General features: G+C 27.6%; 1 protein-coding gene across 7 annotated transcripts in view; it reads left to right on the forward strand.

Annotated features, from left to right (window-relative positions):
• Window positions 1-27,074, forward strand: part of LOC134833105 (homeobox protein prospero) — a 48,960-nt gene that overhangs the window by 6,160 nt on the left and 15,726 nt on the right. For 4 of the 7 annotated variants that reach the window (XM_063847302.1, XM_063847306.1, XM_063847307.1 and 1 more), the window contains exons 1-2: window positions 7,126-7,806; window positions 11,918-11,986. The gene's annotated coding sequence lies outside the window, so the exon portion shown is untranslated. Of the gene's footprint in view, window positions 1-7,125; window positions 7,807-9,617; window positions 9,699-10,523; window positions 10,584-11,917; window positions 11,987-27,074 lie in introns of those variants that run through there. The other 3 variants (XM_063847303.1, XM_063847304.1, XM_063847305.1) reach the window with 3 other exon arrangements.

Below are 27,074 nucleotides of genomic sequence, written 5' to 3' on the forward strand. Positions count from 1 at the left end.
ATAAATGACAACCATCTGGCAAATATCACTTGTATTGGAATTGAAATATTTCCTTGAGTTTATTTTATTGCTTTTCAATTGCAGACGAGTTTCTTTTCTTAGAAAATCTCTCGATTCACCATAAATATGGTTGTCTTTAGAAATTGGTTTCTAGCATTTTATTACTCATTTATGGACATTTGTGGTTCATTTTACACTCGAACATTTTCACACAATATGTATTTGGTTTTTTTTTTTGGCCAAGCAGCCACATGCACACACGAAATTAAATTGTTAAATTATTGAATGGAATGAAACACCCTTGTGGTTTTTCAGTTACACCGAGAACGTACCACAATGGAGCAAAAGAGTCCTACAAATTCGAAACGAATCTTTACTATATGTTTTTTTTCTTTTGTATTTTTATTTATGCATTGTTAAATTATGTGCGGATTGTTAATTAAATAAACATAATAATATATGAGAAAAAAGTCTATAGAGAAATAAACAAAATGCATTTGATTGATGCAACAATACAATAAAAATATAATATTTTAGTGTATGAGAGCCATTGCCACTCATGCATGCATAATTAATAATGCTAATTGTAATTGATCATGAACAAAAATCATTGCTCAGCTTGCAGGACTGCTTCTCCGAGATTTTATCGTTTATTTTTGTAGTGTATGTTCCCTATACTTACTACTTTGTTTTTGGCACAAAAAATAAAATATATTTTTTTTTTAAATTTTTACTTTTAATTAGGCCACAAAATTCCATGACTTGAACCACAATATCATGCAACAAAATCAATATCATGCAAAAATCGATCCTTTGACCAGACTGAGAAGAAAAAATAACTAGAAAAACGAACCAATATAGACTGAGTTTCAAAAATTATCGACTCTAGATTGAAATTTGCAAAGATATGGGCGTAGTCATGGTCCTTACTACCGGAAAATTTCCTAAGATGGCTTAAGGCATTGTATAAAAAAAAAAGTTATTTTTTTATTTGAAGGTCTCTGTATAATAATAATTTTTCTTGATATAATTAAACATCAAATTACAAAAGAATTACATAAAAACTTATATTTATAGAATTTTTTCATTGCAGTCTAGATTTTACGATTTCAGAAGACTTCCACCCTATTAAATTTTAAAGTCAGCGATCATTCAAAATAATATACGAGAATACAAATTACAAAAAGATATCGTAGAACTGGAATAAATGTAACGTCGAACTCATATGAATATGTGAATTACTTTCATTACAGTAGCAATTTTCACTTTGCACGTTCGGAAGAGGGCAGATGAAAACAAAAATGCACATTTTATGCTATTTATCAAATTAATAATAAAAAAGTGTAGTTGAGTATTTTGAACAGTTATTCAATTTATTCAATTGAAATGTAGAGCTAGTGCTACTGCATACGGTTTTGTATGCAATGAAAAGAGCATTCCACAAAAAATGTAGGAAAGTGCATTTTATGATGTAAAATAAAAAAAAAATAAAAGGAAAAAAACGAATAATAATAAAAGGTTCATATGTTTCACAATACAGTATGAGGCTATTTTTCTGCATGGTACTGGATGCACTAAAATGCAATGGCGATTTTTTTACACTTGACTAACGGTTTTCCATGAAGAAGTGCTTTTCAACCAGATTATAATTACGCAAATTTAATATTATTTGACAAATTCCTTATTTTTCATATAATATAAAAAAAGTTACTATTAATCAAAAAATTTCTTTCATTGTTTTACCCTAAAAGCATTAAACTCTCTAAAATTCTAATGGTATGCATGAGTTCAACCTCTTTGGTTACATACACAATTGGAATGTTATACGTACGTTTTTTGAACAAAAGCGCAAAGCTGTGTTATAGTTCAACAACAAATATAGAAAAAAAAACCGTGTCTATCCAATATTCACTCAGTTTTTTTTTTGTGAATTAGCAACTGAACAACATACAAGCAAAATAATGCAACGATGCACCAGCCACTGCCAAGTTCTCCCTTATACATAGGCACAAAAGAACATAACAGACTAAATTTTTATTCTAAAACGAATCATAGAGGCTATACAAACTATAGAAGTTATTGATGAGTTGAGAATGAAAATAATGTTGATGATGAAAAAAAAGTCTCGTATCGAAATGCATCCTTGCATCAAAAACAAAACTTTTCTATAAACATTTCGCGGATGCTTTCTCTATTTGATGTACATATGTGAGTTGATGAATGAGTTGTAGATAGACGTCTATCACAAGAGGAGGAAATAATAATGTGCATTCGGAAAAAGTACTATATTGAACATTTTCATTGCCTGTCTAATATCCTTTTTCGCGGGTATTGTCTAAAAATGTGACTGTAAGGCAAGACCGTTACTACTATTATGTTATTTTTTGCTGTTCGTACAAATACAAAGCAATGCAATTTGGATATTTGATCAAATCCCTAGACAAAGCGCTGACTCTTGCATTATTCATCTGACAAATTCGTTTTATATTTCAAACATTACATACAACCGACTGAGGAAAATAAACCATGGAAGAGAATTTGCGTATCAAGACAATTTTATGAGCTATTGGTAATTACTTTTTTTTCGTAAATTTCCCATCTATAGGTTGCAAAAACTTTATTAATAGTTCCGTTGCAAGTAGCTGCAGGACTGGTTCATTCATTTGAACTTTTATCAGCAAAACTTTTTTTTTTTTCAAATTTCTTGTTTCGGTCTTAACCGGCATAAATAATCGTACAAACAAACTAAAACTTTTCTTTGTGCTCAAGTTTTAATGATGAGGAGAAAAATAAAAGAAAATTGCCTTCATAGAAAAATAAGCTGATTATAATATCAAAACTTTTTCTGTAGAGAAATTTACTTTAAATTAGATTAATGAATAAAAGGGTACTAAACAACGGTTGATGGACATTATTAATTTTTCTTGTTGTTGTCGTTTTAAAGATCCCATACAGAAAAGATCGTTCAAAGTATAGTTGTACAATTATAGCATTTTTTGTCGAGGAAAAACAAACAGTTTTTACATTCACAATGCACTTTGGCGCTACACATAAACTGCCTTTCAATGCATTTCGTTTTTTAAAGCATTTTTTAGATTTTTTGTGCCTATGCCTCAGCAAAAAGAGTTACATACGATGAAAAAAAGCAAAAAGAGTTCAGATATTATTGAAAATTACGTTTATTTTTTTGAATTTATATTAAAATTAGGTCTGTTACTTAAAGATTTTTCGACGTAATCAAACCAACATTTAATTTCAATATATTTATCACTGCAGGAGCTCAATTCTTAGTACATTTGTTGACACAACAAGTTAAACCCTTTTCTTTTTGTATTAAAAAAAAAATAAAATAGATTTTCCTATTAATTGTTTATGCATCAAATGGCAGGCAGCAACAAAAGGATTAAATACGTTTGATTCACTGTAAGACACGTACACAAAAATTACATGCGAATAAGACAAAAAGAATCCGGTCACCCTTGTTTTCATTTGAATACTAATTTTTTACAGTCCAAGTGGAGTAATGTGCATTCATACACCATAAAATATTGGAGTGAGACTATTCGTATGATGTACAACAGAAGATATTCTTTAATTTACGTTAATTAACTGCGTTATGGTGATGTTATTCATGCATACTCTACCCGTTTTTTTTTTTCAAATATCTGTGTGAATCTTTTACATTTTTTGTTGGTGTTTTTTTTTTGTCTTGTTAAGGCCGTACAATGTAATGGTCTTTGAGCTATTTCAATGAACAATATTGGATAACAGTTTTTTCTCGATTTCGTTATATACTTTGAAAACTTTTTTTTTTAATTATAATATTACCGTTCTAATGACGACACTGACGAGAGTGTAAAAATGTGAAGAAAGAGGTTGCACAGCATTTATATCTTTCAATAAAAAATATATCCCAGAGATTGACAGATAGACAAACAACAAACATGAATTACGGGGGATTTGATATTGAAATAAAAGGGTTGTTTGTTTCGTTCTTAAAAATTGATTAAGATAAAAAAAAAATCGTAGAAGCATTCTTCGATAAAAAAAAAAAATAAATATTAGTTAACTTTTTTTTATTATTTTTCTCAAAAAGTTTGTATTAATTCATTTGTTTGATACAAAAAGTGTCACAAAATTAATCATATATATGAACCTCTAAATAGTGCATCATCACAATATGTGTTTTGTCATGCAAATGTGTGCCTAATATATTTTTGTATAGTAGCAGCAATTCAACTTTTTCTATTTTGTTCACAGATGTGTGTGTATATGATAGAATATTCTAAAAAAGCATATTTTAACCACCTCTCACTAACCCACCACCATTGTCTATGAAATAAACAATAATAAAATAAAAAAAAACAAACACACAAAATATCATGATGCAATTGATGTACCGATCCATGTACACATATAGAAAAAATCATGATGACAAAAAAAAAAACAAGGCGAAAAAATTTGCCCAAACATGCAACGCACGATCGGGTGAATCGAAATTTGCCTTGTAAGTAACAAAAGTACTACAACATGAACTTGGATCAATATATTATTATTAATTGGAAAATAATACATATAATTTTGATTAAGAACCAAAATCATGTATTTTATTTTTCAGATTTAAACATATAATTAAATTTTGTTGTAATGATTCTTTTTTTTTGTGTGAAGTTATTGCATTGCATAAATATGTACAAAAACTAATTTATATTTTTTTTTAAATTCGTATCAAATTTAATCATTGATCTTCAAATTCAAATTTTTGTACCTAGAACAGAAGAGAGTGTTACCCTCTTGCACAACATTAAGTTAATCAATGTTGTGTCTGATATTTTTTATGTTTTTCTTCTACACTCACATAATTTTTTTGTGTCCGGTGTGCCTTCTCTGTATCATGCGAATAGTCTTTTTTTATGTATTCTCATAACTGCATTGAATCTATGCGACCCCCATAATATATACGCACAAATAACAAAGTCCAGGGTGGCAAAACTGAGTATCTGACCCCCCGGTTTTATATACTTTTGATGTCGTCGCCGTCGTATCTGTATGTGGTGGGTAAAAGAAAAGCAGGTGGTGATGCTATGTTTCTGGGTATAGTGTATGTGAGCATGTTCCAAAAAAACACCAAGCTTATAATATACCCTACATGTATGTAAAAAGTAGCTATCTATGTTTTTTCCCAGTATTTTTGTTTGGGAAACACATGAAGATTTGTGTGTAGTGCACGCTATTTTTGCAAAAAAGGAAAAATAAAAGGCGGGGCAAAAAATTTGAACGCACGCGCTTATCACAATAAAATATATAAATACTTTTTAGGAAAAAGCATTTCTCCCACCGCACACGTGTGTTTGTGTGTGTGTGGGTTTTCATAGATAAACTGGTACATCAAGCTACATAAAAAGCCGATGATTTCCCATATACAACAAATTTTCTATTACTAACAACACACAAGCCAAACAGACACACACATACACAAAAGAAATGAATTTCAAATCTCTGACAAATACTTTCTTTAGAGCGAAATGAGACGCTCAGTCACGCTGTTCAAGCGTTGTTGTGAATACGCGTAATCGTCACCTAAACGCGCAATGCCATATTTATTATTATACTTGTTCACACTAATATAAATCATAATAATCATATATAATAAAAATAAAAAATTAAACAATAATAAAAATTAAAAGAAAATTGGCATATATCCTAATTTGCTTTCCGGTATTTTAAATCAAAAAAAAAACTTTCCAAATGTACTAAAACTAACAGTGAAAAAGTAATAAAAGTAGTGTTTCTACCTGATTTATAAAAAAAATTATAAGCTACGAAAAATCAAGATTCGGCCAAGTAGCATATTCAGGCAAAAAAAAGTTTATTATAGAAAAATTTCAATGAAAACTATATTTTTATTATAATTTAATGCTAAAACGAAAAAAAACACATAATATATTTATTTATCATTGAAAAAAAAACATAAAAGTAATAAGTGTTCGTCTAAGTATACATTAAAAGTTTAATATAATAATAAAATAATATTAAGACTAAGATAATAAGTTAAGTTAATGCATTAGTGGATACATAAGAATAGAAAGTTTTAACCAATACAGCGGTTAAATGCAGACATTCAACATCAAAAAACTTGGGCTTGATCAATCCAATTGTGTGTTAAAATAATCAGAAAATATTAACATCTTAAAACATTGATATACTAGCAAAGAACAATCAGTTTGTGTGTGCATAAGTAATAAATACAAAATATAATTGTGAGTAAAATAGTACGACGAATGAACCAAAACAAACAATAGTATCCTTACTATGTATACAATTTTTATATATATTAATAACAATGATAATCATACAATAATATATACATATATAAACAAATATATGAAATTTAATTCGAATCACGCGCACATAAATATATGCACATATATCACATCATAATACAATGATGCATACATATATTAATGATACTAGAAAAGAAAAAATAAACTTTTTAATATTGTTATTATATTTTAGTTAAAAATTGTTTTATACATACATGTACTTACTCTTCAACGCCGAAACAAATTTCAACACACATACACGAATATCCCCGGTGTATGACTCATTTGTGTCTCTTCATTATGATATTATTATTATCATTATAATGGCATCTCTCAATGCAAATTTATATAAATGTGCATGCAGCATTTATGTGTACGGTTATGATAGCCTTATGAAATATACTGCGCTTATGTACATTGCTGCATTTTTGACAAAAAACAGGCCTTATTGAAAATAATTAGTGAATTATCAATTTAGTTACTTTTGTTGAGCGTTAGTAAACCAAACGCGAATTGTGTGTGTATGTATATAATAATATGTTATATAAAAAGCTTTTATATGAATCCTGAATATCGTTATATCATTTGCCCGTAATATTTAACAAAAAAATAAATATTTGATTTGCAATTCTATTCAGTTTAGTTCTGACCGGCTTATACATACACAGAAAAAAAATTACATGTGGAACAAAAATAAAGCATTAAAATTATATTTATTAAAAAACAATTTCTTAATTTTATTATTATTTTGTTACTTAACTATTTCTTGAGCAAAAAAGTGATTCGAATCATATTTGATATATTAGTATATAAAATTGTATTGAAAATAACTCGGACTAAAAAGTACAAAAAATATTTTTATTTAGAAACAACATCAGTCAACAAGAAGAAATACATCATCTTGTAAAAATAAAAGTTACTAAGTTACCTTCAAAAATATCAACAGCCAAACTTATAAAAACAAATTGTGTGTGGTGTAAAAATAATATCTTTAACAACAAACCTTGAAAAAAAAATAATGAATTAAAAAAAAAGAAATATCTAAACTAAAATAAACTTACAATAAAATAACTAAAAAGACCAAAAATGACTATTTGATTTTAAACATATAAAAACAAATTTCAAGATTCGTCTCTGAAAAAAAAATATTAAAATAAAAAAAATAAAAGAAAATGTAATCAAACATCATAATAACATTTTTGAGTTTCTCGTTTTTTATACTAACACTCAAACAAAAAACAAATTGGTAAACTAACAAAAATCCACACAATTTTTGGTAAATATAACAATTTAGCAGAAATAGTTAAAGGAAAAAAAATCAAAATTTACAGATACAAATATCAGAAATATCCTGGACTAAAATATTTATCAACTGAGTTCATTTTATTATGAAAAAATAAACGAATAAACAACACATTTGTTTAAATATTTGGAAACTTTGACAAAATACAACAAGACAAAGCAAAATTCAGAAAAATCGCAGGTAAATAATTTTTTTATTAAGTTCAATAATTTGCACAATTAAAAATAACGTTAAGATAAAAGTGAAAAAGTAAAAAAAAATCTTTGCCAAAAATATCAATTGATATTATTTACGTTTTTTAATTTATTAAAGTTTAAATAAAATAATTAAAATGCTATGTTTTATTTCCATATGCAAAAAGCGATGCAAAAAATTAAAATAGTTATTTTGTTTTTTTCTACTATTACTTTTAAAATAAAAATCAACTTCTTTTCCTTTTTTACTAGAAAAACCGAGACAAAACAAAATGGAAAAAGACATTAATTTTCGTCTTTTCATCATTTTGTGTTTGTTGCTATGATTTTTTGATAAAGAGTTATTCAATTTCTCTATGTTTTTTTTCTACCATTTTTTCTTGATTTCGATATCAAAGTCTATCTGAAAATCACAAACAAGTTTGAGTAAAATAAAGTTTTTATTTTTTTTCTCTCTTTTTTTCAATTATTTTGTAGAATCTTGACTTTTTATTTACTTCAAAATACTTTGTTTTTCTATTTTTTGTTTTTGTTTAATTATTGAAAAGTAATTCAACTTTTTTGTATTGTTTTCTATCTTACCAATTTTAATTAGTAGCTTTATAAAATTGTTTGCATTGAATTTTACTTTATCTTTAAATATTACGTTAATTAAAAAAAAATACGTTTTTATTTTGTATTAAATTGTTTTTCAATAATAATCAATAGAATTTACTAAAATTTAATATTTAAAAAAAATATATGAAATGCATTTATAAAAATCCTACAAGTTCATACACGTAGAAAAATATGCATTTCTGTAGTTTCTTCGTCTATTTGCCCCTGAATAAATTTGTAGAGTATACCTCGTGGAAAACGAGTAAACTCGTGTCCACGAACATTTTCCTTCTTACATCATGTCGGTGTGTGTGTGTGTGTGTGTATGAATGAGCCGATGTTATGTTTGAGAAAAGAGGGGGCTATTATGGTTCGGGTAAAATGGGTGGTGGTGGTGTTGGAAAAACAAGAAAATATTATGTTGATGAGGTTTGCGTGTGTGTGTGAAAGTACTACTTTATACGCAAGTCGTTTGTGTAAGGGGTAGTTTTTTTATACATGTGTTGTAAAATAAAATAATTTACTGAGACTCCTTGCACACAGAGCTATGAGGTCCTGTAAGTACACATTCATATGATAATGATAGAAAGAACTGATATGATATTACAGAGGAGATGATGTTAGATGAAGAAGCGCATGCTCGTTTTCTCACCCCCGCGCGTATATCGTGTATTCGTATGAGATAAGAGCGTTTTGTGTGTGTATAAGACTATCTAAAAGGAAAGAAGGCAAGTTGTATTTCTCAAGTCGTCAGTCGTTAGTTAAAAGTCGGACGAGGTTGCTGCAAATATTTTAGGAGGAAAAACATCTTCGGTCACACGCGCGTACATACATTTATATTTAATTTTCCGTTTGTGTGTGTGTGTGTGTGTGTTTGTGTGCATTCATACACAAAAGACCTCTCGTTTGTTACATACAGCAAGCAGATATAACAAAAAATAATATAAAGTGTGTATATATAAAATTATAAAAAAAATAATACAAAGAGAAAAAGAATATTTTATACCGACTTCAGAGTTTAGTACATCGCCGTCTCGTGTCGTCGTGTGTCAAAATACACTGTTGTACTATCATACATTACTGTTTTTTGTAGAGAAATAGTATAGTAATAACAATAAAAAAAATAGTGTATACACACAAATAATATACATATATTTTGGTCCATACTCAGATACTGTTTGGATGTATATACGGTGGATAATAGTGTAAAAGTGACCGAACCATCTCAAGTTACCCCTCAACATATAATAATCATAAGTGCTAGATACAACATTTTCTCTGGTAATAATATTCTACAGCTATACGACAGCGCTCGTGTGCTCGTGTGCCATTATAGAGTTTATAAAATTTTTCCTTTAACTTATAAAATCAAACCACCCCTTTTCAGAAATTCTAGTAGTGTAACTTCTTCTCTTTTCCATAATATAATGTATATGAATCCTACAAACATACATGAGACATTCGTAGGAGTCAGAACAGCAACTCAAGTACTTGTTTTTTTCTCTACTACTCCACTACACACAATCTCCAAGTGATATCACAAGGAGTGCAAAACGTCTTCTTTCTTATTATAATACTGTCGTCACTTCAGGAAGTTGCACCATATCTAATTTAGCTCTCTTACGGTTCAGATCGACTTTCTCTGCAAAAATAAAAATAAATTGATACATCAAAAAAAAAAAGAATTAAAATATGAAAGCAGAGATTTTTTATGAGAATTAAAAATAAAAAATGAATTAATTTCTAATCAAAGATCTAAAATAGAAAATAATTTTTTTTCTAAGTGAGAAAAAAATATTGTTGTGTAAAAAAAATAAAAACTGTGGTCAAATGGAATTTTTTATTTACTTAGTACATTCTAATACTATGTTTTATGAATAAAATAAAAATGTACAATCGAAATAAATTGTATCATAGAACGGCAAAACCAGCAATAAACGTGTGTGAATATTTTTCCGAAAAAATATGTGTGCTTCATCTGTTGATAAGAAACAAGTAAAAATGATCAAATTTATGTGCAATGAAAAAAATATTAAAATTGTAAAAAAACATGATACATAAAAATTAGAAATAAAAACACAAAAAAATAAACGGTTTAATTTAAAAGAATAAATATTTTTTTTCAAAGTGGAAAAAACTTTTTCTATCCAAGACTTAAAAACATATGTATGGAAAATATTTATTTAGAAATTTGGTGTCTTTTTTGTTTTTTTTTTTTTTTGAAGACGAAAAATTATTTTGTTCAATGTTAAGTTGTAAAATAAATAAATGATTAAAGATTTTTTTTTGCAAAAAAATGTATCTACAAAATTTAAATAAAATATAAGTGATTGTCTTCTTAATAATAAAAAAATGATTAAATTGCTGTCAATATATTTTCAAAATAACCACGTAAAAATATTTTTCAATAAAATATTGTGAGACTACAAAAGCGTTTTTTTAAAATTAATTATAAATTTTTGAAACAAATTTGTAATTTTTGAATTTTAATGGGATTTTTAATGTAAAAAAAAAGTATAATGTGCCAAAAAATCAGTTTTATGCAATCTTTTAAAATTCAGACCAAAATTTAAATTTTGGATTTTTTTGTGTGGTAATTTTTTTTAAAACAAAAATAAGTACTTCAAAAAAATAATAGTTTCCAGTTATATTTTTAAATTATTATTAAATTTTGCGCTTATTAAATTTTGAACAAACATCAAATGTGGTATTTTTATAAACAATTTTTTATAAACTACAATAATATTTTGAAAACCTAATATTTTGATGTGCACATATCTCAATATACCTACAATAAAAGCAGCTCGATTTTGTGAAAAATTAATTATTTCTTTTTAAAAATGATATTAGTGATTCATTACGATAAAAATATGTGTCTACAGAACATTAAATATCTTCAACTGAACATATTTTTATTTTGATTTTTATGAATACATTTAATAGTAAAATATTTTATGAATAATATTACATCTAATTAATTAATTAATTAATAAAATTAAAATTAAAATAATTTATCAAGTATAAAGTACTGCCGCGTCCATTGGAAACAAATTTGCGACATGCTAATTCAAATCGCTAGTCAGATGCATGTTTATCTATTTGAATGTAGATGGCGTTAACGGCGTATAGTTGTTTTGAAATACAGAAATTTCATATAGTTGGAGTTGCAAAAATACATGATTTTTTTTTATGTTTTTGAATGAATTTTAACCAAAGAATCTAAATTTAAAGTCCTGAATAAGCTTCTATGTTTTTATAATTTTTTTAAATGAATGGGGCCATATACAAAAAAAAATTTTTTAAAAATATTAATTATTTTTTTTATTTTCATTTGGAACTACCAAAACAAATACAAAAAAATTAAATTTAAGTCTAATGCTCAACTTTTATGAACATTCATATATTAGTATTTTATTTATAATTATGTAATTTAATGGAGATGAAGAAAATTAATATTTTAGAATTTGAACAATTTTTAATTCAGAATTTCTCATTTTCAGATACTTTCATTACAACAACAACAAAACATCGATAAGATTCATTCATTAAAATTGTGTCACTGATGTTGGGTAAGTGTTTTTAAAAGTACGAATTTTCATGATACAGCAGTTGTTTTTATCTACTATTGCATTTAAATAGAAAAAATGTTAAATTTTTCGACTTGTTCTCTAAAAATCAAGCAAATAACACAATAGAATAATTTTTTAACAATGCCGTTTTTAAAATTAAACGACAAGACGATGACATGACCCAAATTTGGTGTCGACTTTATGCACAATCATTTATCAGACCCCCATTTTTGCCTAGTCTAGGTTTTTCTATTTTACATATTTTCTCTCGCCATCAAATAAAACTCATAATAAACATGTTTGACAAGTTGGATTTTATAAATATTTTCACCATATTATTGGTTATAACTAATTTTCAACGATGCGCACCAAACTCCACAAAAGTCAAAGTGTCTCTTCAATAATGTTAGAAACTGAATTGATTTTGATTGTATTAGAATTTGACCTCACTTATTTTTTTCATTTTAGTTTTATATAAATTTTAATATTTTATTGTAAAATTAATTTTATACAAAAGATATCAAATCTAAATTGACTGTAAAAAATTAAAAAAATGTTTTTTTTAAAGAATGCAACAGTATCAAAAGTATGCTCATTAACACATACTCATATACATAATACAATTTTAAATTTGAATAAGTGTTCAATATAAAAAAAACATCAAATTTATTGAAAAATCTGTTGCTTCACCTTTTTTATTTTTCATACATGAAAGTACAAATAAATATATATTAAAAAAAATACAAAAAATATATACCTGAAAAATAATTAAGAACTACAAGACTTTTTTTTATTAATTTAAAAACATTATATTTATTTCATGAAACTTAAAAAAAATTCATGAAAAAATACTGTAATAATGAGAATACTCGTGAAACTTTATCTTTAATTATTATTATTATTTTTATAAAATGCGAGTTGTTTGCTCCCACATGTACTTAAAAGCATACTAACAAAAAAATTACAAGTGGCCACTTTTGCAATTCACAACGTAAGCAAGAAGAACAGAAAGTTGCATTCATTTTTTCCCTGAATGAGGAAATCAATCATAATCATTCCTATGTATGCATTTTTTATTTTGTTGTTTATTTTACTTTTTCCATATTATTTTTAAATAACCGACATGAGCTAATATACCTACACATTCAAATGAAAAATTTCCTGCCGTTCATTGTTGATATTGAGCTTCAAAATCAACCAACTTTATAATCTTTATCTGTATATGATTTAGTGCATCCTTAAGTGAAATGTAGACAATACAAGTGGAAATCTGAATATTGCATAATGACGAACCTCATAAAGGAGCTATTATTGCTAGTTCGTTTTATTATTAGTATTGTTCACATCAATCCTCTTGTTCTTATATGTGTGCTTGTGCACCAACGCATTTTGTTTTTCATTTTCTCAAGGCACTCGACCGTTCCTAATATATTAATGTTGTACTCAAGATATGCAAAATATTTTTAATCAAGTCTCACCCTACACGGCGTACAAACATACATATCTTATAATTGCAAGCATTACGATGTTTACAAAAGAAACAGAACAAAATATGTTCTTTTTTCATTTGAAATATCATTTACTCTCATTATATTGTCCTTTCATTATTAATGTTTATCTTGAGTTTGTTTTGTTTCTGGTGCAAAACAAAGAAATAGTGTGAGAATATGTTTTTTTCCTTTTATGTTGGGAATAAGTAAAGTATAATAATAAAAGTAACCACAACAAAAAAAAACTGTAAAGGGGTAAAGTACAGGAAAAGTATTAAAAGAAAACTTGCTTTTAAAAATATACCACAAAATATTAAAGCGTACTGTATTTATGTACAAAAATAAATAAATTTTAACTAAATCTTTATCAAATTAAATTCAAAACTTGCTATTTTTGTTGTGAATATTTCTTCTGTAAAATTTACTTCCTGTTTGGTGTAATTATCTTTTTTATTGTTAAATATATTCTTTCAAAGCAAATGTTACCCTTTAAAAATACATTCAACTAAAGGAATCTAAAGACAAATGTCCAGTTTCTGTTACGATCCGCTAATTTTCCCACACAAAATAGTCATATAGCACCAACAATATCGAAATGTAGAAAGCAAGGGTGGTTCCAATGATTGATCTCACGCATAAGTATTTAAATTTCCCAAGATCACAAATGGGTGCATTTATGCATAGGTAATTAAAATAATTCCTCCAAGAAACAAGAAAAGTAAAATCGACCCTAATTTCTGAAACACCTTACAATTCAATGTGAACCTGAGTTTCCTTTGTTCATTTCCTGTTTTTAAAGGTGCCCAATAAATTTCACACAAATGGGGAACTAAACGCAAGAAATGCAAATAAGTGATAAAATGTTCTTTTAAATCAAGGAATTATAAAAAAAGTAGTTTTGAATAGGTTTTTTGTTCTTTTTGCGAAAATTAGTTGTGTTGAGCAAGTTGGTGAAATAATAAATTATACACAGGTTAAGAGACATCTAAATTCCTTCCACCCTTTCACATTCACGGAAACAGTTAAAGTGGTTGTTGAAACGCATAAACTTCCGATTTCATTTATGCAAAAAATAATAAAGTGGATGGAACATTTTGCAAAAAATGCTTTGATTTTGAAACAGTAACTTTCTTAATGTTCTTAACCGGAAGTAAAACGATCAAATAAAAATTCACACTCGTGTGAAACAGAGCTGCAAAATTCATAACTCTCATTTACATAGCTACAAAAACTATTTGAAGCGTACCTCAATTGGAACACAAATGAATATATTAGAACAAAAAAAAAAGTTTCTCTCTTAAACATCAAATATCTCTACAACCGTGTTCTTTACCATGCATGTAGGTATAAATTTACTTCATACACTAATAAACTCAAGTCAATTTGCGTTGTATGCTGTTGATTTTAATGATAATAATAATACTTCCTCATATCCGGTGCTTTGTTCTATCACTGGCTGAGTACACGAATTTGATTGAATTGAAGCAATAACTGTACATATAAACAATTTCTAGAATTTCATACAGTAGATCACACAGGAACAACAAGTGATTCCATTTCCATAGAGCAGAACGATATTTTTTTGTGTGTGATGTAGAATATACTTTTTGTCACGCATGTTCGTCTTTTTTGTTGGACTTTAACTTGTGCAATCGCTTGATCATATAGTGGAGATACTGCTTTTGGTTTTATAGAGAGTGTATAATATAAGGGTCAGTAAAATATTATTTAACATTTTAAGGGGGACAATTTTTTAAAAATTTCTTTGAAAATTGCTTTTTAATTCAAAAAGTTTAATGTTTACAAATTTTTTATCAGATTATTTTTTTAAATTTTATTTTTTTAAATTTCTTAAAAAAATAAAATATTTTCATTTTTTTAACGATTTTTTTTTAAATAAAAATAATAAAAAATAATTTTTAAAAAAATAAAACGATTTAAATTTAAATAAAACGATTAAAAATTACTATAAAAGACTCATATTTTGGTCAAAATTATTTTGAACAAAACATTTTAAACTCTAAAATCAAACTTTGTTTTTGAGTTTCGTTAGGAACAGCTTAAAACAAAAAAAAAAAATTAAATTTGTTACACAAATTGCACTGACCCTGCAGTCTAGATTGTTCTGATAAAAAACAATCTATTTTATTTCAGATTTAGAACACGACACGGTGAAACTCTTCTGTAAACGAGCAGAAGCAATAATCAACGGAACACATATTACTTCATAGTTTTTGGACGGTAGTTCCGGTAATTTCTTTTTTTATACATATTTTAGTAGATCGTCATTTTGATGACAAAAAGAATGGGACTGAAATTCACACAAATGAATAATTGTACGTCAAGTGTGAATGTCCGAGTGATGAGTTGTGCCAATCATGAGATATTACTCGAAATTCCGCCATTTTAAACAAAAGAGATGCGCATCTTATACTCGATTCATCTCATTCCACCTGTAAACACATCAGCTCATGCTTCAGTGATTCAAATGATGATCACATCTATTAAGTCGCGAGCATAACAAAGCATTCGCGAGACAATGCCACACAATATAAAAAAGACTACCAGATTTGTGTAGTTATTCAGACAATATAAGTAAAAAGATTCCACCTATTGCCGCTAATCATTCAACCAATAGTCTTTCAACGGGCACAAGTACTTGAACGGAAATAGGTGGATTTTAATTTAAAGAGCAAAAAAGAGGTAAAGCGAACGCGGTATTGTATTTAAGGTGTAGTACTTATTTATTGTCTCCACATTTGATTAAATTGATGATTGAATGCGAAGCTCCAATGAACAAGTGATTCATAGAAGATTCATTCAGAGATTTTGTAGGTAATAATGTGTTTTTACAATAATTACTTTGAAACACGTCACAGTTCTACTCAATAGATCGCTACTCACTTAGGCTGGTCAAGAGCGCAGAAAATATTTTTTTAGGAGCACGATCATGCTACGATCATAAATGCACAATTATTGGTGGTACGTGGGCAATATTAGTGTCGCTTAGGTGCCTTATCATTTTTTATGAAATTTTTTATACGGTAGCTGATCATAGGAAGGATTTACTGTCCAGCGATTATTACATAAAGTATTTTTACTTTGGAGAACGAAATAGAACTCACGTGCCTAATGTGACACAGCGCTAAGAGTGCAATGAGAAATTCGAACGGAAGAAAATCATTCAATCGTGTCTCCCATTATTGGTGCGTTCAAATGAATGAATATTGACCAAAAAATACTTGTGCATGTACAAAGTCGCGTATTTTTAAATGCAAAGAGTTGGTTTCAAATGATGATTTTGCACATTTTCGTACCCTTTTCCGATCAATGAGTTCTGCCAGTAAAGAGTTCTCTTTGAGGCAAACTGAGGACCAGGTGTTTATCCTTTTCCGATGTACTTTATGGCATATAATTTTTTTTACAGTGCGTTAATTATTATCAATATAGGTACTTCTCTTGATGATGTTTTCGTGTGTTGTATGAAGGCAAGTTAACAAAATACAGTGAGAAAAGGGACCGCGTTTACCTTTTCCATATGAAATATTTTCAAATAAAAAGATAATAATGCACATAGAAACACATCAAAGGCATGATGTACATTATATGTATTTTATTTTAAATATAGAAGAAGGGACGCGGTTTTTTTTATTCATGCATTTTTCGTCGACTATTCCATAATGTTATTAATAAGGTCATAATAAAGGTATGTGTGTCTCTTGTGGATGAAAGTTTACATTATTTACCTCAGGAATTAATTACATGGTAAATTCATTTTTTTTGTCTTGTATCTCTTTACTTTGCTATCTATTGTATTAAATTAAATTAATGATTTGATAAAAAAAATAACACACAAGATAGATAGATTTTAGATTTTCTTTTTAATTATGTCATTTACGAATTTTGAAGAAAATATAAAACTATTTTTTAATGATTTTTTTTAAAGAAAATTGGCTTCAAATTCAAAACTAATTAATCAAAAAGGAACAAATAATCAATATGTAAACACAAAAAAAAAAATGTTTCTTCTCTACCTATATATGTATAGTTTTAATTAATTTCTGTAACAAATGTTTGAATTCCAGTTAAGTTTGCTTTTTATCTTTCAAGATGCCTGTAAAATTCTGTCCTGTCACTTTAAAAAACTTTTCAGTTGATTCAAGTATATTTTATCCAAATGGCAAGAAATCCGTAAATGAATGTGTGGAATGTACAAAAACTATTAAGCTATTAATTCATGCATAAGAATAGTAATTTGCTTATACAAGAGGTATCTTTAGAACCGCAAAATTGTGCGCTGTCAAGACTTCGTAAGAGAATTGAAGCAAAAAATAAACAATTTGTATTTTTTATAATTGATCGGAAACAAACGTTTCCTTAGCTGTTACGATTAATTTCCTATTTTTCAATCATTTGTTCCATTTGCACTTTTTATTTATATTATATTAATAAAATACAGGTGAAATAAAAGGTGAATTGAAAAAAATATTGATTCTTATTACATAAATGAAATACAGCAAAATAAAAACAACAATGACTCGATATTGTTGTATTATATTTTATTTTAAATATCTATTTAACAGAAGAAAACTCGCGTGTTTGACAAGCAATCATCGTACATAAATTGTATAAAATGAATATAGATTGTCTTTTCAAAAGTGAAAAACTGTAGATAATGTTTGAACTTTTATAGGAAAATATAATTTATTCCTTGTCATCAAATCAAAAACTTGGAGAAAGGTAATTTAATGTTGTGTCAAGAAAATGATTGTTATGTACTTGAACACACGGTGATTGTATAGAAAATAAATGTATTAATAGTATAGTGTTAAAAAATAACAATAATATTAATAACAGCAGTACTTGTCGTATTTTCCGAAAGTTGTTTTACAATAATTTACCTGTCTTAACTTGTCGTACATCAATCGTTTTCTTTTACTCAACATAAAATATTGAAAGGCTTGTTTTATTGTTATTATTTTTATTAAAACCATAATTTAAAAAATTCACAATCACATTTGTTTGTTTGTTTATTTTAATATGCTCCATTCAAAACGATTTTTTTGTAAAATTAATTTTACTAAATTTTCACGAAAATTATTCAAAAAGAAAGAAACACCCTCTCTGAAATGTGTCTTTAATTGCGTAAAATTAAGATTTATATATTTTTTGTATGTAGTATAAATTCTTATAGAATTATAGAAGATGACAACTAAAAAAACCTGTAAAAAAGAACTCATTTTATTTTTATTTCAATTATTTCTTACAAGACAAAAAAATAATTTTATATATATACTGTTAAATTACGTGGTTTAGTTACACTATTGTTATTGCTCATTGATATTGTTTATTGTGAAAGAAAATTTTCTTGAATGATTTATGGGGTGTAAAGTTTACATATTAAAATATCAAGCATTAAAGTAGGTATATTAAAACATAAATGATAATTATTTTTAAAAAAATAAACGATTTTTTCCACGAGTTTATCTCACAATAAAACTTGCACTCATTTAAATCATCTGAAATATTGTCAGATGATTCATCATTTATTTATTTTCTGTCAATCGATTTGCCAATAAATCTCACACTTTTTAATAAACAATAAATAAACCATCCGATTGAAAATAACAATGTGAATTGTTAAAATAGAATGACAAAAGAAAAGAAACCCTTTTCTGCATCTTCTTGTGGTTAGTTTATACAGATATATTCAAATGGCATAAAATAAGACTATCTTCTCGCATTATAAAGAAATTCTGTATGAAATGCATCTGTTGCAATACAATGCAATTTCTTTGTGTTGTGGAAAGGTCCCATAATCGCTTTTGAATATGCAAGTATTTTTTTCTGTGATTTCTTTCTTTTTTGTAATTTTTCATTTGTTGATGATTTTGTTAAAAGTGTTAATATCATAGGAAACTTTTTGAATGGACGCTAGATATACGATATTTTACCTGCATTTTTTGATCTCTTGATAAATTAGTTTCCTTTAGTGCAGGGAGCACATCCTTCAAAAACACATTATAAACACTTATTGGTTTCCATCAATCTTTTTTTTCAAAAATTGCAAAAAAAAATTTTCTGTTTCCTACAAAAGTAAAAGAAAAATATTTGAGTGACAATAGCAAAAGGAACCGACTTTAAATCCTTTACTTATTATTTGTTGTACATCGTATATATGTAAAAATGTATAGAAAAAGACAAAATTAATCCTTCCATGCAAATGCATCTTGTTTTCAAATTTTTTTGGATGTCAATAAATTTGAAATCTAAAAATGAATTATTTTATTGGTACATCTGTCGATTTAGAAAAAGTTTCTCAGGCACCCAAATATAAAGATGTATCAAGAAATAATTAAGTTTACAACCGTGATAAAAATTATGCAGGTTAGTTTCCATCAATCATATGCGTGTGGCATTAAATTAGCATAGTTTACTAAGATATTTTCGCAAAAATGAGACTTCAAAAAAAAAATCAACAAAGAAAAGACAAAAATGTCACATAGGGGTTTCTTGATAAAAAAAAAACTTACATAATGATAGAGGCACGCGTCAAATGGTTTGGCATGGAATGTTTTTTTATTAGTTTTTTTTTCTCTAAGCAACATACAGCACTATCTTGCTTTATTAATCCATCAAATTCATCGCGATCCCTTTCATTGTTGTACATTCAATTCACTTATATGTTTAAGTAGAACAACAACACACAACAATAATACGATAAATTTCGAATAAAATTCAAAAGAATAGAAGTAGAAAGAACATCTGTCTCATTTTTCATATAGCTCTAGATTAGAGTTCATGTGTGTAAGTTAAGTCACCCTCTTACGTCTGCGCAAACTTCCCTTTTGTTCAATAGCTTTCATTTTTGTACGACGATCGTGACTGCATGTTTTTATCTTTGGAAATTTATTTCTTGCTCAGCAACATACTTTATCATTAGGGTGATGGTAAAATGTTAATATTTTTTCAAAAAAACTTGGAAAATGCTTTTTTTTTTTGGCGATATTGAATCTAAAAGTTTTAAAATTATAAAAATGAAAGTTTCTAAAATTTAAATCTTCTTAATTTTCTTTTAAATTTTTCATATTTTGAATTCACCCTAAGCGATAAAGCTCCTGTTGAATAAAACAGAAATAACAATACATATCATCAAATCAAGCTCACCACGATACAATTCAAATACATTATCATAGGAAACTTTAATGTCGATCATTCTCTGTATGTATTTGTGACAAACTAGAGGTAGAAACTCGTTTGAAATGTCTTCCCCTTCAAATTTATTATTTTTTACTTCACCTTTACGTCATCATCTGAACAAAAACTTTGCAGCTGTCAACTATCGTCGTCAGTCGTCTTTACCCACATGAATTTATACCTTTCAGAAGGTAGAATGTAACTACGATCGTTCCGTACCGTAGTCGATCATGTCCCCTATAAATATATAAATTCAAGGGTCTCGACTCATGTATTTGATGTTATTTTTCTATGAAAAAATGTTTTATAAGTAAAATATCGAGAGACAATTACAAACCGAAAAAAAAATTATATGAGGGAATAGACTGCTTTTGTTTGCTTATGACGAGAGAAAATGCAAGCTGCAAAGACATGTGTTTGATCAAAACGGTCTTGTAAAAGAGTGCAGATGTACACGCGCCAAAAGTACGCCAAAGAAGCGTCTTTTTTAATTTTTTTTAAGACCTTGCATTTCAAATTGAAGAGTCACCCTGTTAAATCAGCCAGTATCCAAGTGTGAAGAACGCAACAGATGATCGTACGTTCAAGACGCAGTGCATTGTATAGTAGGACAAGGTCGTTTTCTTACCTTTTCATCTTCCTTTTATACCAAATATCTTCTGGTTCCCCTTCTTTAAGCAGAGAACTTAAGTCCCTCCTTTAAAGACGTCACAAATATTTTCTTTTAATACTCGAGTTCCCCTTATTTTAGTTCATTGAAGCTTTCTTATAGGTCTGATTTCTTATTATATTGTGTTTGTGTGAGAAAATTATGTTGCACTAACACTAATAATTTGAAGAAGCTTTTCTTTTTATTTTGTTCGGTTGTGTTGAGCAACAAGAAGGGGAATAAGCATGTGGAATGGGTAACGAAGAATTTTCTCCGATTCTTTTGTGTTTCTTTATTTCAAGACAAGATTGTACAAGTGTTCGTGTTCGTTGATTTTTCTTCATTCACGAATAAGAAAGTCGGAAATAGCGTTAACGTTAATTTAGTCTATTCTTATTGGATTTTGATTGTAACTACACAAACACGGCATATCTGATATAAAGAAAGACCTGATTTTTTGCTTGCCTTTTTTGTTTTTAGCCAATGAAAGTTTATTTTTTTTTATTTCTAAATTACATAATATTATTATAGATTTAGGCGAGACTGAGCAAAATTAGCAAGTTGAATTTTCAAACTTGGATTTTCACTAGAAAGTCAGCATGGAACTAATTTATTAATTAAAAAACTTTTAAATTTTGTTTTTACATTTTCTTCGTTTTTCTTGTCTCTAGCCGGCCTTTTATGTTTACTCCTAGTGGCTTCATAATTGTTTATTTTCACTATTTGGCGACTTCTTCATCATTATTCCCGTTTTAAATAGTTTTAAAAAATAGGTCTTATCAAATGTGCAAAATTTAATTTTGTTAGAAAGATAAAGTGACGCATGTGAAGCGTACTTTTTGTGGTTTTTGTTGATAAAAAGTATTTATCAACTAAATTTGAGAAAAAGTTTCAGATTTTAAGAAATACAACTTTGAAACACACATGTTTCGTTATATTTATTAAAAACATTAACAAAATAGTAAAAATAATTTTACGCCTATTTTATTTTTCACGGTAGTTTAAAGACACACGAAGGCCCCTTTCCTTTGCCACATTTTGTTTTCATCAATAATACAATAGTAAACTTCCTTCCAAGACGTCTTCCGTTATCGTCATCTCCCATTCTCACTCATAATTACTTGATTATTTATGCTTTTGGCAATTAAAAAAAAAGTTTTCTTCTTCACTGAGCTCTTGAGTACATTTCAATATGATGATAAATAATAAACGCCCCTTCTCTCTAAGTCTGGACACGACGATCGTTAAAAAATAAAGTAAACTGAAAGGAAATCGTTAATATTTTTCTGTTCAATTAAAATAATACATCAAATTTCTATCTAAAATACCCAGGGAATTCGCATTGAATGAATCCAGACATTATTCACAAGAGTTCTGGCAAATTTCTGAGACTTAAAATCGTGTCGAAAGAGTTGTTTTTTTTTGTTGATTACAACAAATTAGTACGTAGAACCCGTATTTCTTTGCAGGTGGCCTCGTTTTATCTTAACTGAAAAACAATATGAATTCAACGTTGATTGCGTCTCGAAAAGAACACCACAAGTACACGCGTCATTGCAAAAATATGCTAATCACACTCTTTATCAAAAAAAAAAAGTAATTGTTTCTCTTGCATGAAATTTTTGCATAAACAGAAAAATTTCTCTCTCAAAGTAAATAGGTTACGTGTATGTGGGTATTTCATTATCAAACTAAGCATTTGCGTCAGTGCGAAGTACATTTTTAATCATGTTATTAAATTGATTCAAAAATACAATGTATATTGTACCATGACACTTAAAATGCTTGTTGAAAGTTAAAAGTGTTCAGCATGGCGAGAGATCTATAGACTTTTAGTCTTTGTCGGCTATCCAATTCTTTATTGCCGATTTCATAAAATTTTGTAACTCAGAACACAAAGAAATGGAAAAAATGCTAATCATTGAGGTCAAAAGCAAATTCTCAAAAAAAAATGCATTTTTTATTTTTAATGAATGAAAACGTTTCTCTATGGATCCATTTGAAATGACTAAATGAAAGAGTTACGGTCTCATGTCTATGGAAAAAAAAAGTATAATTAATTAACTTTCTCGTCTACATTTTTATACACATTTTGATGATTTCAGCAAAAGAAATGATTGTGAAGAAACCATAAAATAAAGAACGATAGCAAAAAATGTTTTTTGAACAACATCTAGCACACTCGGAAAAATAATTGAATCAGATTTTTTTTTTTTTTTGCAAAAATGCATTTAAAGGACGAAAAATAATGATGTGTATGAACGACAACCGGGACAATAAAGAAAAATATAGTAACACAGGCGATAAACGCTTCCATGTCTGCCTTTTGTTGCAAAATAAGGAGCCAAAAAGGATTGGAAAACAAAATAAAATACAAAAAAAATTAAATGCAGACACAAAATTCATAATCATGATTTTTTTTTCGTAAGATCTTTTTGCATTTTTGTGCAAATGTTGGTTTCTTCTTTCGATAGGGTTACGAGCAGATGTTATTTTCCTTGCTTGGTAACATAAAAATTTCGGTGTTTATTTTCATAACTTTTCTATATAATAATAGTAAATATAAGATATTCAACAATAAAATCGATACTTTCAATCTGATTGAAGAGAGATATATCGATATTTCAGCTTGTATTTTAAAGGACAGTCATTTTGTCACAAAACTTAGTTTAAATATAAAATCTCGCTGTGTTAAGTTTTTGAAGAGTTCTTTTAGTTGAGAATGTAAAAATAATTGGTACAAAAATAAAATGCATTTTACCAAGATTGTCCTTCGAAATTTAATACTGCGTTTCCTTCCTATTTAAACAAAGTTAAATATTTGTCTTTTTTGATCACCTGAATTAAATTTTCATAACTTTTATATTGACTTTACCAGCTGTATTTGTATTGTCTAATGCAATCTTGATATAAATTATATTTTCGTAAAGCTAAGTAGAGCAAAAAAAAATATTCTTCAATGATTTTTAAGTCAAGAAAACATCTTGGAGATCAGTCGTATATATTCTAGCCGGAAATAAAGAGGAAACCAAGATTTTTTACCTAATACAAGTACCTAATTTTTTTTTATTTTAGCTTCCTACCGACTTTATAAATATCAACAGAAGTTTAAAGATCAACAAACCTAAATACATTTTTGTTATAATTGATGTATTATCGACAATGAAAATATTTGAAAGGAATGTCCAGAACGTCAAATATTGTTCATTTTAATTTCTTTGTTTATTAATTTTTAAATAGCATTAAGATCATTACTTTCATTATTCGTCTATTGTCTGGTTTTCTTGTTTGTTGTCTATCGGTAATATCTAAAATATCATCACATTAGCAATCTGCCAAATATCGAATTTCATTCATGGCGTTTCAATTCCAAAAGAATAAACCATAAAGTATCTCGAACAGCAAAAAAATGTGCATGATTCGCATATATCATGCCTCTTACAAACGCAGTGTAATCCTACATTTAACATATGTTTCGAAGGTTTTATTTATTATTTATTTATGGAAAATCATCAACACAGTACGAATTGCACCTCGTATCTTATGTTCTTTTCGTCTATATTTTTCGTTTTGCCTAGCATCGCATTAATATCATATGAAAGCAACTTTAAGCCTTATTTTTCAAATAACATTTGTAATAAAAATTCTCAGGTAAATAAAGTTAATTCTTTTAAAAAATGCGTATCTTTTTGTTCTATTGTACGACCGCCCGTGCCACCACTATAAATTGTTAAGTCATTCATTATTCACGTTCTCTTCTGAAATTATGTAATGTTATACTTTAGTTATATGAAAAGAAAGAAGAAAAAAAAGCGCACATTTTTTTTCTTCTTCAGTCCTTTGTCTTTTTAATGCATGCACATTTTAATCCTCATAAATCCAGGCAAAATTCATACGATAAAAGGCATGTGGTAAAAAAAATCTTTAATTTTAGTTCTTTAACACGAACTTGGATGTCTCCTTTTACCTTTTTCAAAAAAAAAAAATTAAATGCATAATTTTGTCATTTATATTGAAAATTTTTCGATGTTTTTACATCATTGATATAGAAATTAAGAAGAAGAATCCGCCCGTATTTAGTATCTGTTCTCATTTCAAAAATAAACGCATGTCAACTTTATTATTTTTTGTTTTCTTTTGTTCGACCTAAAGAAAGAAAAGAGTAATGTACATAAAATCCAGATCATTTAAACATGATTGTGATCAACCACCTATCTGTTATTCTGGCGTAGTTCAATAAGAAAATCGATATCTCTAAAATTTATCGGAACAGGCAAAGTTGAATGACGCTCACTTAATTACTTTGGCCCGTGCGTTGCGGTTAGGCGTCGTGTGTAAGAAACAGCCGACAAAATAAAAGTTTAAAAATACACAGCCTTAAAATGAATAAAGAAAGAATAATCTTTCGAATTTTTTGTGCCATACGGTTCCTTGTGTCCGGGCATCATTGAAATAAATCAATCATAAAAATGGTTCGCTCACCTTTATGTTTTTTTTTCGTCTAAGTAACAATTAAACGATGAACACCACCTGGCACGCACACAAATTTTACGGTGTTTTATGTTTTTGTGTTTCGAACCTTACGCACAATCTTAAGATGATTGATTAATTGATACACAATTACATCTTATTATTCTTACAATTAAAATGAGGTAAACAATTATTACCTAAACACCCACTAAAAAGATAAAAATTTAGGTTTTTTTTATCATAAGCAAGATGTTTAGTTTAATTCTAAAGTGTTTACGTCCTGAATATGAAATTTTAAGAGACTTTTTTGCACAATCTGTTCTTTGTGTCAAATAAATAAAACTCATAAATATATGGTAAATCGTTACAGATGAGATGCTCATTAGATAGAAATACTTTAACATGAAAAAAACTTATTCATTACACTTTTACTCGAAGACATAAAATAAATCAGATTTCTGTACTTGCAGAATTCTGTTTGTTGAACGAAAAGCAGTAAAGTAAATAAAAAAAAACTATAATACTTTCAAAATCCAAAGAAAAAACTGTACATGTATTTAAAACAAAACTTATGAAAGATATCTAAGGTAAAGGAGGCATATATCTTATATTCAGCCTTATTATTATCATCATCTACTTCTTTTCAATTCTGTCTGGCTATAATCACAGTATTTGCTTACAGATATATGTTACACACAAACAAGTATTATGTTATCAATGAATGCATTTTAAGAGTACGCAGTAGAAAAAAATCCTTTCAATTATCACATATACATTTGCAAAGGCTTAAATAACTTTTCCTCACATCCATACCTACATCTTTGTATGTATTTGCAGAAAACATTTTTTTTCTCTACATTTTTTTAAGAGCAAATCACAGACATGGCAACGTCGTCATTAATATACATAAGAAGCCTATGATGAAAAAAGTAGAGAAAAATTGTAAAAAATGTGCAGAATCAACTTATATGAGTTTTAATTACTCGCTGAGTATTGCATCTTTCATTTTGCTTTGGCAGATTTCTTTTCCCTTATACTCATCATATATTTTTTTAATGCCATGAAGGAGTTCTTTAGACATTAGATAGGAATCTTCGGCAGACATTCTGGGGTATTTTTACATTTTATTTTTATCCCATTTCGAATAAAAAATGTAGTATATTTAGATGCTCGGGGTTTAGAAATTTCTCAGATGACGTTGTTTAAAAATCTTTCAAGTCAAGTGGTTTAAAAACTTATCAGGTCACGTGGTCAAAAAAAAATTTATAAAATTACGCGGTTA

Source organism: Culicoides brevitarsis, chromosome 3 (assembly GCF_036172545.1).
Source record: "Culicoides brevitarsis isolate CSIRO-B50_1 chromosome 3, AGI_CSIRO_Cbre_v1, whole genome shotgun sequence".
In the NCBI taxonomy this organism is placed as follows: Eukaryota; Metazoa; Arthropoda; class Insecta; order Diptera; family Ceratopogonidae; genus Culicoides; species Culicoides brevitarsis.